This window comes from Haliaeetus albicilla, chromosome 24 (assembly GCF_947461875.1).
Source record: "Haliaeetus albicilla chromosome 24, bHalAlb1.1, whole genome shotgun sequence".
Classification (NCBI taxonomy): domain Eukaryota; kingdom Metazoa; phylum Chordata; class Aves; order Accipitriformes; family Accipitridae; genus Haliaeetus; species Haliaeetus albicilla.
The window spans coordinates 24,715,273-24,728,635 of NC_091506.1; positions in this window are offsets into that span (position 1 = coordinate 24,715,273).

The following is a 13,363-nucleotide window of genomic DNA, read 5'->3' on the forward strand; positions in this document are numbered from 1 at the left end:
AACTTCACCTCAGAAGCAAATCACATAGCAATATAAACCAACTACACTTTCTTAGCATCATCTTTCATGAGTTAGAGCTGCTTAATGCAGCAGATTGCTGCTTATATACTGACAAGCTTATTTATCAGAAAAAATACAAAGATACCAAGCAAACACATCACATAAATATAACTCCATCAAACATCAAATATTTCCTTCAGCAATTCAGTAGTTCAAATCTTAGGTGACATACAAAAGAGTAAGGAGACACAAAAAAACTTTATTCAAGTTAAACAGCTGTGGACAACACTTGTATAAGTATGCCAAAGATAAGAGAGCACATATGTGCGCTTGCATATAAATACATACAGAGCAGCAGCCTTAGCTGTGAGTGGTGGCAGTTACCTAAGGCACCGTATTGCAAAAAGGCACAACATTCCCTTTAAGGGGCAGCCCGGCTGCTTTGCCCATACCTAAGGATAACCTGGTGGATGAAGGAAATGGATGTGAAGCGGAGGCAGAGGCAGAGCTGTGGAAAGAGCCTCCCCCCTACCACAGCCTGAGACACTAATCAAGTCTTTAATCACCCTCATGGAAGAAAAAGAAGCAGCAACACCAACATACCTGGTCCCCAGGTGAAAACTGCTTGCAAGGCATGGACTCACTCGCAAGTCCTTTTGTCATAAGCTTCCCTGTGGCCCTGTTCTGCCTAGTAGCTGAGATCAGTTTTGAGCTAGTCCTGCACAAACACAGATGACTACTTTTTTATAAATAAGCAGTGATATTAACATTACTCCAAATAACTTCATTTTGTTGCAGAATAATCTATTCCCTCCTTAGCTGCATGCCAGAACTGGCTGAGACATCATAAGTAATATAAATGCTGAAGCCATCTTTATAGAATTGCCTAGAGATATCTGAATTTATATGACTCATGCTATTATGTGCAGTTAATTTTGTCTTCAATTACTTAATTTTTTTATGTAAAGAAGTTTATACATTGATTTCATAATTATTGCTGTTAATTATCTACCTAAATGAAATGTCATTCTTTCTGCCCATTTCAAGGTGTACTACAGCAAGTAATGAACCAACCATTATCAAGGAAATAAGACACTGCTTGGTGTCTGTAGAACATTTAGCATGTGCTGGCACATCCTCTACATTTCAGATCAGCTATAAAGAGGAGAAAAATTTGCCATAAAGGCTACAAAAGTTTTACCCTCTTCTTACTACCCTGTTGTACTAGGATGGGCTTGGAAAACACACACACACACACACAAAATCTTAAAAAGTATTCTCCTATTTAAACTTCAAATGTTTGGATTTTTTTATATTTCCCTTGGCCTGAGGGTTAAAACCCCTGGTTTGAAATTCTAGCTCCAGCAAGGCCAACAGGTAAGGCCAGGTTTAAGATTTTACCATGTCTCTCTTTTGCTGAGAAAAGTGAAAGAAAAAAAAAAAAGTTGATATCCAGTCACTTAACAGGTCTGTATTCCAGCTGGACTTCCATGGGCACCCACATACACATAGATGTTGTCTGTATATGCATGTAAATACAGGGTACATACACACAGATATGTGTACATATTAACTCTCTCAACAGTTAAAATCTTCCAGCTATTAATAGCAACTCCAAAAAGGTAGTCAAATTGCTTAAATTAAGTCATCAAGTTTAAGCAAGAGCTACTTTTCAGGATTTTTTATTATTATTATGCATTCACTTTAAAAGCATTGCAGAAGTCTTATGACATCCCTAGAAAGACATCATCATGCCGGTAAAACAACCTCAAGATGCTTTTGTGAAAACCTGTACTTTACTGTGTCCCTCAAGTACCATTATTCTATGAAGATAATGTTTTCATTATGTAATTGCAGCTCTATGATTTTGCTGTTACTGCAGTTTAATAACACATGTTTAACTGTATAAGGCAATGAACAAACACACTGTGAAAAGCCATGGCACAGGAATTGTATTCAAGGCAATTTTCTTCATAAAATTTGAAAAAAACCCTGTAAACCTGATTTTACATAAGTTAATTGCAGTGGTAAAAAAAATTAATGGGTGGCATTAGAATAGTGCCACAGCTAAAACACAATAGTCAGCAAGGCAAATTACAGACTTCTTTTAAAATTAATATCAAACACCAGCTCTACAAACTAAATATGTAAATGTCTCTACTGAAATTCAGCTGCTTTCTGAAATTCAAATCTACAGACTCCTCTTTGGAACATTATTACACACTCCTTTGTGCTTTTGCCTAGCAACAAGCCTTCTGCTGCTGGATGCTCTCGGGAGTGACACTCTTATTATCAAGACATACCATCTCTTTACATCTTCTGCTGTTTTTTTGGGGGGGAGGCAGTCCTGTTTCAGGTTTTCTCCACACTTGTTCTGTCTGAAACGATGGGTAAGGTGGGTGGGTTATGGAGCTCTGTGCAGCTGATGTTAAACAAAAGGTGGCGAGATGTGTTCTTAGCTTGGGGTGTGATGCTGTGACTGTACTGGGAACCTTGCAGAGGACATGGTATTCGAGGAGGCTGCGACGCTGAGCAGGCTGTGTCTGCTCTGCTGGACCTCATACTTCGGGCTTGAGAAGCCCGTATGTTATTAATGTCATCTGTAGTTTATAACAGCTTTGGGAACGGTAAGCTGTATGCAGATCAAGGGGTGGAAGGTCGATCCTGACCAAGACGGTTGCACGTTTAGGAGTTGGCGACCCACAGGACAGCTTAACCCGAGCAGGCACGGGCCCGTGTGGTGCTGCACGCCGGTGTGGCTCCGCGCCTTGTGTCGCAGCGCACAGAGCCCGGGCTGCAGGAGAGACTCAGCCAGCTGGGTGCGACACGGGAGCCCGCGGGCAGCTCCCGCTGCTGCGGACCACGGTTACGCCACCCGCCCAGCCTTGCCTTTATCTGAAAGTCCAGCAAGAAGTTCTCATGAGAACCCCCGTTAGGGACAGATTTTTTCCTTGTAGGAAATCTTATCTTAGCTCAAATGACCAACAGGGAGGGCTTCTCTCCATGGACAGCATCTGCTCTGCCCTGCGCAGCACACCAGGGGAAAATCAGTCTGGGCTCTGCCCAATGTGCATGAATGCGGGGTACCCAGCATCTAAAGGGACATAAGATTTACTAGCTATCTATGCTCCTTTTATTATTCCATCTTATTAAAGCAGTTATCTTATGAGGCCATTTGTTGTCAGGCCTTTCTTATTGAGATCCCGAAAGAACACCGTGCTGGCTCTCTCACCTCGCCACCATCACCACCCCCTATGCACAACAATAACCAGTACAGGTAAGTAATCAGCTACTTCCAGTTATGTTCGACCATCTTGATTGTGTTTATTCAGTCACTATACATATTTACCGTATTAAACTTGCAGTAGAAGCCAATTTTTAATTTTCTGTCATTGTACAGTTGTACTCATGATTCCACAGTCTAATACAGAACGTGATTGTGTTTACTGGCAAAAGCTGTCTTTTAAATGAAGACCAATGCACCTAACAGCTTTAATTTATTTATATGACTGAACAAAGGCTTTAGACCCAACCTTTGCTCTCATATTGCCAAAGGTGATCATTAAATTTTAATTGACAACCTGAATCTGCCCCAAGAGATATTTCCTCATCTCTTCCAAGGACTTGCAGGGTGTTGTTCCCTGGACCTAGCTTGCACTCACCCAGAGCTGAAAAGTGCTCACATAAACATCAGGGTTTTTGCCAAACTTAATTCAAACCCTGGGTTTAGAATGATGAGTAACACACCTAACCTTTTTCGGAATCAAAGGCCTTTCATTTTTATATGATGGATTAGAAATCCTGAGCAGGATGGTGGTCATTCCCCATGGGTAGAGCTCCCAGCAATCCACTGTGCACCTGCACTAACACCTCCTACAGCTCCACTCTGAACAGAGAAAACCCTTGACCAGTTGCCTCTGACCTTGTCCTTCAGTGGTAAGGTTTTGAAAAGCTCTGCAAGGAGGAGATCTTTACTCTTCCAGCCTACATCTCAGCAGAAAAAGACCCACCGCTGGAACCAAGTTTCACCTTTGCAGCTCGAGTTGGAACCTGTGCAGATTCCCCTGTCAAAGGGGGAAGGAAAGAACTGGCAGAGGAGAGCACACACCAAGGCATCTGGCCCTCTAGGTGTTCACTTAACTGCATTTACATTCTGCACAGACACCGCCTCCTCCTGAGTTGCCCATGTCACCTTTAGGAGGACGCTTAGGGCTGCACATTTCCATATTGAAGCACTATCTCCATGAACCATCCTAACCACATTCTGTTAGACAAAAATGAAGGTTAACAGAATTGGCCATTATCATCTTATAACGCGTTCTGGTGACTATCCAAGTGGGGGGATATCGCCATCTCAACACAGATACAGCCGTAGACTACAATCGTTGTTTCAGAATCGAAGACGGGACCATTCATTTGTTGCCGGCCACCCACAGTATCTGTGCCTTCTGTTGTGTGTTCCTATTTCAGGCTATACATAAATAAATAGGGAAGATTGCAGAGAGCTACTATATTGCTTCAGGTTGTGCTTATGCACTTCCATTTTTCATTTGAATATTAAAATTAGTGTATATTACAAACTGCAGAGAGAATATGATATACACGCTGGCTGCAGCATTTGAACTCTTCCCACACTAAGCATCCTTATACCCTATTTCAATACAATGAATCTTTTTTCCACAGGACTGTTGATACAAAAAAGGCATCACTGATGGTGCTGATGAAAAAGGTTATGCTGCTTGCCACAAAGTTATAAAATCATTATTGTCCAAAGCAGGTGGGCCAAACATAACCAAGCCTTCATGCATGGCTGCAGCTCAGTCACCATATACCATGCAAGCATAGATCCGCTACTTCCATTTTATTCTACAGCTCCCTAATCTTAGAGTACTTTGTAACGAATAAAGAATTCTGCCCTCCATGGTGAGCTAGCACATGTGCTCAAAGAGCCATGATAGAAACATTTGCACAGAGCCTACCAAAAGGAATTGTTGTTCACTCTGCACACATAGAGAAACTGTCGAATATGCTCCAGAGGATTAAAAAGCAGTTAAACCACTGGGGACAGAAAAGACATCACAGGAAGACGGAGCAGGCAAAATAGTGAGTGGCAAGGAGGGAGATGGAGAAAACAAGGTGGATACTCTACTGAAGTACCATCACCCTAAACTACCCCACCCGCACCCCAAACCCAACAAAACAAAAACCCACAGCAATACAGACTTTAAATATGTTTTTTTTTCCAATCAGACTGTGAAGGTAGATGGGACATTTGATACAGGCAGTATATTTTTATTCTGGAAGCAGCCTGGTTCTCCCTCCTGCTAGTGTATTTTATTCCTACAAAAGACTACCAGCTAAGAAGATAAACCCACAGCTATACACTCCATATAAACTAAAACAGAGAGACCTAGAAAAGGTAAAGTAGGCAAGGCAATTAAAGAGTAAGGCAAAGGAGATAAAACATGCAAACTACTCAGCAGGTATCAAATGTCTTTTTTATTTATTTAAAAGAAACATTTTCCTTTTGTATCTTTTACTGCAGTCTTGGTTCACGTTCAATGCACTCAGCAAAAGCTCACTGCAGGATTTCCTTCAATTTCAGCAAGATTTGGAACAGCCCACAAAAACACAGGTTCTCTTCCCATTATCATGAAAGAGGCACAGTACACAGGCAATATAAGCAGGATGCTCACTCATACATCTACTACTTGGAAATCATGTTGGTAGCAGCTCCCTCCCCATGAGTTATTTCACTTTAAAAATCAAAAGTCTCTTTAAAGATGCATCAGAATGATTGCTCCGCTTCAGTAGGATTGCATTAGCAGATCCAGGAATGTTGTCCAGCAGCCAGAATACACAGCTACCTTCTGTACTACAGTATTATCTAGCTAGGATATAAATATTGGGTGGGGGAGACAGTTTATGTCTCTCTCCTTGGTATGTCTCAGTATATATATTAGTGGGATAATACACAGTCGTGTGCCTGGTTGCTTCTCAAATCACTGGCACCATGAAAAAATAGCAAAGTGAGAAACAGTGTTATCACAGTTAAATATGCCTGCACTTACTCAGAACCTTTTCCTTAGCCTGGCTGCTGGTCTTTCCAGTAATATGTACCTGCTTTTCACAGCAAATTTATACTGAACTGTGTTTGAAGAGAATGGCTTTAGATACCCTTAAGTTTCTAAAGCAAAGCAAGCTGTATCTCTAAACTTGAACAGATACATGAAGAGATAGAATACTTTTTAAATCTTACTCTTCTTTTTTTTAATTCAGTTGCTGGCTTTACAGTTGCATAACAGGAAAACCTGTCTGAAAGCCTACAATTGTATGCTAGAATCGTATTTTGAGAGACTAACCCAAAGTATCCTCAAATGTACTGTCTACAGGCTTGGTTTACCTTTATTAAGAAGCCTTTTGTATCCTTTGAGTAATTTCTGAAGGCAGGTTTCACCATACTCTGAATTTCTGGCTTCTAACTCATACTGGAAACACTGAGAGTAGCTTTCATGTTCCAGTGCAGATCCCGACTTTTTGGCAGGGGCAGTAATACTGAGGTATCCAAAGGCCTCTGCATACAAGCAGCTTATTGTACTTGTTATCCACAGCCCATCTGAAGTGATGGCACAAAAGGTCCTGCAGGAGGGAAAGCCTTACACATGCTGCTGCACCACTCACCCCTTGTCTCAAAGCCAGAGAAGGGCTGCGGCCACCTGCTCTGCTCTGTGCCAGCAGCTGCTCCCAGGCCGAGGGATGCAGAAAAAGCTCTCCTGGCAGAGAGGCAGCAGCTTCCCCCACAGCCTTCCCAAAACTGCAAATATCCAGGACCTCAGCACTGATGCAGTGTTACTTACAGAAACAGTTTTATGACTTTGTTTCCAGCTGCTTAACCAGGGTTTAACAGGCAATGCAATCCAGCTCCTTCCCCCAATTACTTGAGAGCTTTAAGAGATATCTTTCCTAAACTCTTTGTGAAAAATCTAACTTAAACACAGTCATTACCAAATCCTTTCAAAGAATCAAAACAGGTTAAGGAACTGCAACATGCTCATGGTTAAGTTGTGCTGGTTTGGCTCTGTGGGGCTGTATGGTTTTCAAGCCTTGTGTAACTGTCCTTAATTATACTTCCAATTAATTTCCTGAATGGACTGTCTACAGTGAGGTACACCACTTAAAAGCAAAGCAAATAATTTCTTGGGTTCATTACTATAACATGGTAATATAAGCATGTATTTTGTATCCTGAACAGCATCAGGACAAACTTACTTAGACCACTGACCAAAGATGCCCTTTCCTTTCTGCTTATAACAGATTTATTTTAAAAAAAAAAAAAAAAAAAAAAAAAAGAAAAGGAAAAAAAGGAAAAAATATATTGTGGAGTAGATAGTCAGATAAACTGACAGACAAGCTTTGTATATACTTACCGGATTAAATTTCCTTTAATAAAATGGAGCTGTTTCAATAACAACAATAAAATCCTAGAAGCTGGTTTCCAATAATTCATCACACATAATAGTGGCAGTCTCTATTTTGCATTGTTTTCTTTATGACTTGGATAAATACCATCTGGCGGCAGGGTGTTGCGATTGTTGGAAGGATTAAAATTGTGAACTCATCGTCAGACTTTGCCCTAAGGTTACCAAAGAATGTTCAATTCCTGGAAAGCCACTTTGAGAGCACATTGGTTCCACCTCTCTCAGTGAAAATGGACATAAATATCTCATTTAGTTTCCTGACCTTGTTGTTCAGGAAGAACAGAACAATATGGATCTCTTCACATGCTAGCTTGTACATATACATCTTATATTTTATCCTATTATATAGCCACTTTTAAGCCTCCACCAAAATAAAAAAAATGTACTTGAATATGTCTAGTCTGAAAAACAGTTAAGAACACTTAAAAATTTAGTGCTTTTTTGAACTATGTTAAGTCCCTCTTGGTGTCTGGATTGCGTGGGCTTTGATACTGCAAATGGATCTGACATAAAGGTCTCAAAGCTGAAGCTTTCTGGAGTTTGAATTCTGGTCTTTTTTTATGTATTAAGGCAAGAATTATTTGGAACATACACATAATCAGAAATAGGCATCCCTCAAATGGGGATAAATTTGAATCCTTAGTTTTCCTACAATATTTCCAGTCAATTGGTTTGAAAAACAGCACCAGTTTTAAGCACTTGCTTTTCATTCTCATGCTATGTTTGCTAGGTTCTAGAGTAGTGCATTTTTAGGTAGGTAAGTGGCAGACCAGTAGCAATTAACTACATCAGAGCAGTTTTATTTCTCACATTTTGTATTTATCCTGACAGCAGATGTTTAAGAAGGTATATGTTCAGAGTAATAAGTAATGTTTCACTTCCCATACAGCCAGCACCATTGCAGAAGCATTTGCTGAGCAAATTTGAGATGTTACTTACCAAGAAAGTGATTAACTATAATTGCTGACAGTAATTTAAATATTTACACCATACTATAAACTAGGGCTTTAGAACACGGTCAGACTAGAGAGTCCAGATACAAATTTCCTTCTCATCCTCCTGATGGATCTTTGTAGGCCACAGATATGAAAAAATGCAGTGTTTCTAAGCTAGGCTGAGACTCTTATGTTTTCTTTTCCTAGAAATGTGAAGGTGGTTATTTCTGTTTTCATCCAGAAACCCCTACTTGGTCAAACTTTTCTTTTTTAAGCATTTCAGAATTCCTCTTCTGTACTTTTGAGTGTCTAGTAGTAATGCTTTATAAAGGTTCTGAGATTGCCCAGTGTGTTGGTATAAGCATCCATTATTCTTACACACTACCATTAAAGTTTCTCTTCTGAAATAAAAACCAAGTGCCTAGAAATGCAGCATGCAGCAATATCCAAACCACAGTTGCCCTGGCCCCAGCATTAGAACGTTTCCTGTCTCTCAGTCATTGATTACCTCTTGTTTATATATCAATCCTGCAGAAAAGCAATGCCAGAGAGAAAGATAAATTCATATCTCACTCCTTCTGCCTACTTAGGAAGTTAGAAAAATGATTTGGTGGTGCTCAAGAAGGAAATCCCCAGAAGGGACTAACGACTTCCCCTTTTATTGTAACCCTTTTACAATCCATCACACTGACTGGTAGATTTAGGGTTTCACAGTTAGACCTCCTGGCAACCAGCTGCACTGCAGAAGTGATTCACATACAGTCCTACAACAGAGACAGTTCTAGCCCAAAAGATTAAATTCTGCCTGCATCCCTGCCTTAAAAACAGCCTTCCTTGGAACTGTGGAGGCTGGCAGTGAATAAGAGCACAGGCCTGCAGATGAGGACACCTGGATCCTGCTCCAAGCACAGATGTAGCCTGTGTTTAGTCACTTGAAGGTCCCTTAGGAACCAGATCCAGTACAGAACTTACATTCAGCAATACTTCTTCCTGAAGCATCTGATCCCAAAGCAAATCTGGGGATTCTGTGTTTGGTACCTCGCTGGTCTATCAAAATGGGATTTGAAGTAGCCAGCATGCTAGATTTCCTCTTGGGGCCCACCTTCATTAGTATGCCTGGCTTGCAAATGTTTTGAACAAGCAACTTTTCTTCCTTCTATCCACAGACAGTGTGAGAAGCCACTTGATTTCATTTAAGATCCATAGCCTAGACACCAGAATGACTTTCCGACCCCCCCCCCCCCGAGATGGGTGAAATTCTTTATTCTAAAATAAAGAAGCAACGGTGTTTCCCTTTTAAACCGTGGCAGTGTAGTTGTTAGAGTACTTAGTTATGTTCAAGTCCTTTCTCAATAAGAGAGGATCAAACCTGTGCCCCGAAGACACAGGTTATTATTTTTTATTATATAATTTTTTATTATATAATTATAATGCCCCGAAGACTGTAACAATGGCTTTTGCGCTATGCTAGTCGGGGTGCTCAGCACCTCTGATGCTGAAGTCATGCCACCACTCCTGGAAAAATTTGCTGGATCAGGGAAAATGCGATTTCAGATTGGCTTTCCCTGTGCTCCCCAAAGCACCCACTGAGCAGCGCCATGCTGGGCTGAGACCTTGGACCTCCCACTTCTGGACCCAATACCAAATCTTTATCTAGAACTACCACCTTACCTCCTCTAAGGACCATGTTTTAAAGTAAACTAGCATCTTACCCCTGCACTCTAGAGGGATCCCAGTCCTGTCAATACAAACTGCACATGCCCTGGGGTAGATGGGCAACAGACCTCCATCCTCAGAGCCCTCAGGGAGATGAATTAACCAGCCTTTAGATTTCAGTCCGGCTTCAGCGTTAAGATGCTCAGTGTGAGCAGTTCTTGACTTTAGGTAGAAGCACAACTATTGATTTTAATCTCCAACTAGACAGGGGTTTTAAAAATAAAATTTTTTGATCTAAACCCCATCCATCTATGCCCGATTTAAAAAATTATTTATCAGTTCTGGTTCATTTCCTCCATACCTCAGTATTTCAGTTTGTAACACTGGACCAATGCTCAACTTCTTCATATGAACAATGACAGCATTAAACAGAGATGTTTGCAGCGCAGTTCAGCAGATGGCAGAAACTGACACAGCAGACAAAGTTAAAAAAGTAAAATATGCATCTTAATGGGGCAGTCACCCTAAACTCACATTCCATGTAAGCTCCTCACAAAGCTTACAACAAAAGCAGATATGAACGAATTACAACAAATACCCTGTAAACACAAAGATGTTTTTATATATTTAGGCTATGTAACTGACTTTATGATATTCTTGATAGCCTTTTTCTTTATTTTATGACCTATTAATGGCTTATGGTTTAATTCCCTGTTTATTATATTCTAAGTCAGAGAAGATTACTCACAACTAGTGCGACCATCAAGATTTAATAAGAATATAAAAGTCACTCAGCAGATAAAAGAAGAAAAGCCAACAATGGGAAATAATTGCAAGCATATGCACCTAATGAAGTGAAAATATGGCAACACAGTGCTAGTAAACTGGCTACAATGGAAATTTTTTTTATATACTGCATCAAATATTCAACCCATAGAAGAAACAAAAAGCCAGATGGCGCTCCTTTCTTTAGGCAACAGGTCTCTAAAGAATATATTGCTTACATATATATGTATTCTTGAAGATAGGAACCAAAAGAAAACAACATTTGCAATGTATTTCTGATAGTCTGCCAGTAAAACACCAACATAAATCTGTATTTCTACAGACAGCCAATAACACTCAGCATAACTGCAGAAGGGAATGAAGATCACAGGTGGAATGAAAGTGTCTACAAGTTCTGCTGAAAGCACTGAACACTTTCAGGTCTAAGACGATTAAAAAAATTCCTTATGTATCATATTTAATGGTTTCAGTCCAGTGTAGTCTATAGGCTGTTTGTTTACCACATCCCAAAGCTGTCAAGTACCTTCAATGTCAGTTTTAAAAGCAACACCAAGGACTTAAACAAAACCAACTGTCTTTTTAAAATATATGCTCTGGTTCAGCCACAAGCTACTGGGGAAACTGTAAGTGGTGCTGAGTGAAATTTAAGCAAAATGATCACAATAGTGATTTCTGGCTTCAAAATATACATTTGAGCTGGAATTTCCTCTTGCTACTTTAAACCGTGTCTCACTAATGAACAGCAATCGAATTGTGCAGATGTAATTTTAAATGATCCAGACCTAAAGATTTCATGTGGTTTCCTCAAAGAAACAAACAAACAAAAAATTATACTGTCAAATTCCTGGCTTTCCAAAAAACTTCTGCCTATGAACGTGACAAAAAGACAATGTGAAAGGGATGTAAATTGGTATTTGTAAATTTATATATTGGAACGTTATCATGACAAAGAAACTACCAAAAACATGCTTAAAAGCTGATGAGCATGAGCCAGCAGTGTGCTCTGGCAGCAAAGGTGGCCAACAACCTCCTGGGCTGTGTTAACAGCAGCACAGCCAGTAGATTGTGGGAAGTGATTATCCCCCTGTACTACTCAGCACTCATGAGTGACCACGTGTTGAAAACTGCATCCAGTTTTGGGCTGCCACTACAAACCAGACATCAATAACCTGGAATGAGTTCAGCACAGTGCCACCAAGATGGTCAAAGGACTGGGGCACTTGCCCCGTGAGGGAGAGGCCAAGGAAACTGGGCTTGTTCAACACAAAGACTTGAGAGGACCTCGTAGTAGCCTCCCCTCCCAATACCTACAATGAGCCCACCAAGGAGACAGAGCCAGGCTCTTCACAGTGGTGCCTCGTGGGACGATACGAGAAAACAGACATTAGCTGAAACAAGAAAGATTCAGACTAGACAATAGAAATCACTTTTTCACCATGAGGACAAGCAATGGAACAGGTTGCCCAGAGAGTCTCCAGCTTTGGAGGTTTTCAAAATCAGGTTGGGGTAAAGCCCTAAGTCACCTGGTCTGACCCCACAGCTGATCCTACTTTGAGCAAAAGGATAGACTAGCTGACCTCCTGATGTCTCTTTCAACCTGAATTATCCTAAGAATCTAGGAATATACAACTTCTGGAAATTCTGGAAAAAACAACCTTAAGTAGGCATTCTTACTAGACAATGAAAACAGCCTCACTACTTGCCTGCTCAAGACAGATGGTCTCCCTTGTTGCATACATTAGTCACACTAATAAGCTTCTTTTGCAGTATTTCAGTGCACATGTGACGCACATAAACTTGACATAAACACAGTGGAACTTGAACTCAGTCTTGGGAGAGTCCAAACAAAACCAAACAGGTTCAGACCCTACGGCCTGTGCAGCCCTGCACACAGTCACAATCCTATTACAACACAAGAGCTCTAAAAACTTTGACTGACTGCTGCAAGACTGTGATATCTCGCAAGGATCACTTTTTTTTTTAAAGACAGTAAAAATAATAAAATACGTAATGAATGGGGATGGGCTGGACCCTGGCAACGGAGTCTACTTTTCTATTCTTCATTTCTTCCCTCTGGCCCATTGCCGGGTAGGTGCTTCAGGACCTCGGGAGCGTTACCACTGCTATAGCGCCTGTGGAACTGGTGCTCTACCTTGTGGGAAAATTTTCTTTTCTCCTTCCTTCCTCCCGCCCTCCTCTCCCGGTATATCTTGTGAGCTGGGAACTACTCCTAAAAGCATGAGTCTGTGATACAAAAGAACCCTTTGAATAGGTCTTTTTTTTCTTTTGTTTCTTTTTTTTTTTTTTTAAACTACATTTCAATAGCACGCATTGTTCTATGAATTACATTTTGGAGTAATTCCATATACAGAGGCCTTTTCATTTAACTGGATTATTCCTTTCATTGAATCACACTTTGCCAGTAGTAGCTCCAGGGCCTGATTCTTCTCTTATTTACCCCATTGTTGACAAGCTATGTAAGGACATACAATTCAGATTCACACCTGT